This window comes from Macaca fascicularis, chromosome 15 (genome assembly GCF_037993035.2).
Source record: "Macaca fascicularis isolate 582-1 chromosome 15, T2T-MFA8v1.1".
NCBI classification, from domain to species: Eukaryota; Metazoa; Chordata; class Mammalia; order Primates; family Cercopithecidae; genus Macaca; species Macaca fascicularis.
In genome coordinates this window covers 50641310-50646442 of record NC_088389.1, presented here as the reverse complement: position 1 = coordinate 50646442, position 5133 = coordinate 50641310, and the positions used below count along the sequence as shown (strand labels likewise).

Below are 5133 nucleotides of genomic sequence, written 5' to 3'. Positions count from 1 at the left end.
CCATGGTGGGCACCTATAGTTCCAGCTACTAGGGAGGCTGAGGCAGAAGAATGGCGTGAACCCAGGAGGCGGAGCTTGCAGTGAGCCGAGATCACGTCACTGCATTCCAACCTGGGTCACAGAGTGAGACACTGTCTCAGAAAAAAAAAAAAAAATTAGCCATGCATGGTGACGGGTGCCGTAATTCCAGCTACTCGGGAGGCTAAGGCAGGAGAATCACTTGAACCTGGGAGGCAGAGGTTGCAGTGAGCCAAGATCGTGTCACTGTACTCCAACCTGAGTGACACAGTGAGACTCCATCTCAAAAAAAGAAAAAAGAAATAAAATGTTCTTCGGAACACCTTCCAGCTCTGTCACTCATTTGTTCCCAGACTCTGCTCTGGTGCTCCAAAGAGCCTTCCTTGCTTCTGAGATCTTAAATGGCTCTCTGAGTCATTTGTTCATGCCCAGTGACACAGACCCAGATCTATTTTAGGCTGAGATCCTGTTTAGGGGAAAGAGATTATCTTTAAATATTGGCAGCATTAGGAGAATGTTGGCAAAGCATTTTGGAAGACGGGCAAAGAAGCAGGAGTGTTTCCCATGGGCCATGGCTGAGAATGTGGGCTCTAAGCACAACCCTCGAACGTGCCACTCCTGGGGTGAACTTCCTCTCCTGCATTCTCCATTTAGGAAGGCCTCAGAGTGTGTGACCTTCAGAAAAGATTCTTTCTTCGGAGTACTTCCAGTTGGCCCAACTATAAAAAGGGCTGCTAGCTTTTGTTTCAATAGATTGAATACATGTGTAAAATGCTTTGAAATCCGTGAGTGAAATACCCAGGAAGAAAGGCAATGACCTATTTACTCTTGGTGATTTTACAGCGGTTAAGGGGGTGCTATGATGCAGAAAACTATTGCCTTTTCTTAAGTCACTTTCCAAACTGGAACCTAGAAGAATGTGGTGTATTTTCAATCGAGTGACAGATAAGATTACTTGCCTTGCCGGCTCGGTGGCTCACGCCTGTAATCCCAGCACTTTGGGAGGCCGAGGCAGGCAGATTACGAGGTCAGGAGATCAAGACCATTCTAGCTAACACGGTGAAACCCTGTCTCTACTAAAAATACAAAAAATTAGCCGGGCATGGTGGTGGGCACCTGTAGTCCCGGCTGCTCAGGAGGCTGAGACAGGAGAATGGCGTGAACCCAGCAGGCGGAGCTTGCAGTGAGCCAAGATCGTGCCACTGCACTCCAGCCTGGGCGACAGAGCGAGACTGTCTCAGAAAAAAAAAAAAAAAAAAATTACTTGCCTCTATTACAAAAAGGGATGGGTTTGGCCAATCTTGCCCGTATAGCTTCATGTGCACCAAATATAACCCTTGTTTAGAATAAAAAATCAAACACACATTCCAAGGAGGTGAGGAGCAGATAAAGCAGAAGTTCGCTTTACTTTATCTGAGAAAGGGTGTGATATGGCAATAGGAGCCTGGACTTCCAATCTGGCACATCTGGGTTCCAATCACAGCTCTGTGACCTTGGATATGTCACTTGACTCCTCTGGGCCTCAGTGTTATATAATAACAAATTCCTAAACATCTAGCAGAGTTCTTGGCATGCCATAGGTGTTCAATGAATGTGAATGCCTTTTTCTATTTTACCTCCAGCTCAATCAACCAGCAACTCCAAGTTTGTGTTTCCCAGTACATTCATCCTGACATGCAAAAAATGTTTTCCTGTGGTCAATGACAAAGATAAAGGAGGAAGAATCTGAAGAGTTAAAAAGAAAACAAACAAATAAACCACGTGACCTAAACCCACAATCTGAGAAATTGTCCCTCCTCAAGCAGTTTCTATTCCAGGCTTCACGTGGCCAATGTGAGAAGGTTCTCAAAGCAAATGTTAGTTAAAAATGTTTACCATGCTGGACTTGGTGGCTCATGCCTGTAATCTCACCACTTTGGGAGGCTGAGGTGGGCGGATCACCTGAGGTCAGGAGTTGGAGACCAGACTCACCAACATGGAGAAACCCTGTCTCTATTAAAAATACAAATTAGCTGGGTGTGGTGGCAGATGCCTATATTCCCAGATACTCAGGAGGCTGAGGCAGGAGAATCGCTTGAACCCGGGAGGCAGAGGTTTCGGTGAGTCGAGATTACACCATTGCACTCTAGCCTGGGCAACAAAAGTGAAACTCTGTCTCAAAAAAAAAAAAAAAAAGTTTACCAGGGCTGGGTGTGGTGGCTCACCCTTGTAATCCCAGCACTTTGGGAGGCTGAGGCTGGCGGATTATCTGAGGTCAGGAGTTCGAGACCAGCCTAACCAACATAGCAAAATCCCATCTCTACTAAAAATACAAAAATTAGCTGGGCGTGGTGGCGGGCGCCTGTAATCCCAGCTACTCGGGAGGCTGAGGAGGAGAATCGCTTGAACCTGAGAGGCGGAAGTTGCAGTGAGCTGAGATCACGCCAATGCACTCCAGCCTGGGTGACAGAGTGAGACTCCCACTCTGTATCAACAACAACAACAAAAAAAGTTTACCAAAGGACAGGTAGTTAAACATCGTGTACAGCTGAGAGTGTTGCTATCCGAAACCTAAAATAATTTTTCTCAAAACTTTATTTATAAAGTAAGGCATTGAACAGGAGTGTTCAACTATGTCCTGAGGCAGTCGGAGGCTTTTCTCTTTCATTCCTTCTGCAGATCCACTGTCTGACCATATCTCTGTGTGCTTTCTTTCTCTAACAAAGAGCCATGCATTCTAATTAAGGAAATCAATGAAACGTGCAGATCTCTACCTATGAGTTATTTGTCAGTTGGCAAATAGATTACTGGCTCAGTTTTGCTGGAGCCCAGGTAGACTCCACCATTCACAGAGAAGACCAACATATCACACTTCCTAATCAGTACGACCATTTGACCAAGCAGTTTTATCAATTTTTTAACATACAGTATCGATTGTGTATCGGGACAAGAAAATGAAAATAAAAGAGAACTAAACCTCCAGCGGGGTCACGTGTTTCCAAATGCAAATTGAGATCCAAACATTAAACAATAGAGATCATCTAATCCTTTTACAAAGACCCAAATTGCAAATCCAATTCCCATGCCAGAGTGGCTTTGTCTAACAAAGTCGTTTAATGCAAAGAATCCCCTAGGCAAGGCCTCTTCTGTTTCTACGGGCTTTGGCACAGCGAGAGCTATATGATGTCAGTTACGCTGTCTCGCTGTAGAGTTAATTGTGCTTAAAACAAAATCACGTGTTCTCGTGGTCTAGCTATGCAGTTTCCAATCCATAGCAACCCAAGGTGTCTTGGTTTGAAAATTAAGATCCATTCTGACCAAATCTAATTCCAACAGAATTTTGTGATATTTTTGAGGAAGTCCAAAACCTTCATGATGAATCTGAAAAACATGTATTAATATGCCTTAACATGCACGCGATAAACAAGTTAAAGGTATCTAAAAAATAATAAGCAATCGGCTGGGCACAGTGGCTCACACCTGTAATCCCAGCACTTTGGGAGGCTGAGGCAGGTGGATCACGAGATCAGGAGTTCAAGATCAGCCTGGCCAAGATGGTGAAACCCCGTCTCCACCAAAAATGCAAAAAAAATTAGCTTGGCGTGGTAGGCACCTGTAATCCCAGCTACTTGGGAGGCGGAGGCAGAGATGCTTGAACCCAGGAGGTGGAGGTTGCAGTGAGCTGTGATCGTGCCACTACACTCCAGCCTGGGCAACAGGGCAAGACAATGTCTCAAAAATAATAGTAATAATAATAATAAGCAATCAAGAAAACTGTAGGGGGGAGAATGGTATATGTGGTTGTAGTTAACATGGTTGAGTCTTGCAAAGAATCATGTATCACTTTTTCAAGAAAGGTAACAATTTTTTTACTGGGGCTAGAATGCTGGTTTTCATTTAACTTACACTTTTTGCCCTTTCCAGAGCAGTTGTAGGGAGAAACAGTATCTGTAAACCTGCATATTTACATATTCTTTTTTTTTTTTTTTTTTTTTGAGACTGAGTCTCACTCTGTCACCCAGGCTGGAGTGCAGTGGAATGATCTCAGCTCACTGCAACCTCTACTTTCTGGGTTCAAGTGATTCTCCTGCCTCAGCCTCCCAAATAGCTGGGATTACAGGCGCCCACTACCACACCCAGCTCATTTTTATATTTTAAGTAGAGATGGGGTTTCACCATGTTGGCCAGGCTGGTCTCAAACCTCTGACCTCAGGTGATCCATCTACCTCGGCCTCCCAATGTGCTGGGATTACAGGTGTGAGCCACCGCGCCCGGCCATATTTACATATTCTTACTCATCTTTGTTTCTCCTGCCCTTTGCACAGTGGCTGGTAAAGTAGATCCTTGAACTGATGACATATGTTTGAATCAATTGCATGGAAAGAGAAAGTAGAACAAAGCCACAATAATACTATAACACTTTGAGGGAATGGTTTCCTATGTTCTCTCTAGAGGGAACACAGGGACCAGTGAGTAGTCCTGTCTTAGTTGGCCAGTAACAGAGCACTATATAGAAGGATGATATAGCACAGTAAAATACTTTTTTGGATGTTAGAGCACAACATTACATAGAATTTAGGACTTTCCAGGGCCAGGCACTGTGGCTCATGCCTGTAATCCTAGCACTTTGGGAGGTCGAGGCCCTTGAGCCCACGAGTTAGAGACCAGCCTGGGCAACATAGGGATACCCTTGTCTCTACAAAATAATTTTTTGGAAAAATTAACCAGGTATGGTGGTGCATGTCTGTGGTCTCAGCTACTTAGGGGGCTGAGAGGGAGAGTCTCTTGAGCCCAGAAGGTCGAGGCTGCAGTGTGCTGTGATTGCACCATTCAGCCTGGGTGACAGAGTGAGACCTCATCCCCCATTTCAAAAAAAGGAAAAAAACCAAAAAACAGAACTTCCTCTGAAAGCCATCTTTTCTGCCTGCTGTTTTTTTGTTTTGTTGTTGTTTGTTTGTTTGTTTAGAAACTGATGTTTATTTTCCATCAACCTTATTTCCATGTTGCTTAAGAGCCCATGCAAGAACAGAAAAATATGGAACACTTCACGAATTTCCATGTCATCCTTGCGCAGGGGCCATGCTAATCTTTTCTGTATCGTTCCAGTTTTAGGCTATGTGCTGCCGAGGTGAGCAC

At 44.5% G+C, this 5133-nt stretch overlaps 1 non-coding gene across 1 annotated transcript; it reads right to left on the bottom strand.

Moving 5' to 3' along the window:
• Positions 1 to 5026: 5026 nt before the first annotated feature.
• Positions 5027 to 5133, bottom strand: LOC123569321 (U6 spliceosomal RNA). Its single transcript, XR_006692948.1, has one exon. It is a non-coding gene; the product is annotated as a U6 spliceosomal RNA (small nuclear RNA).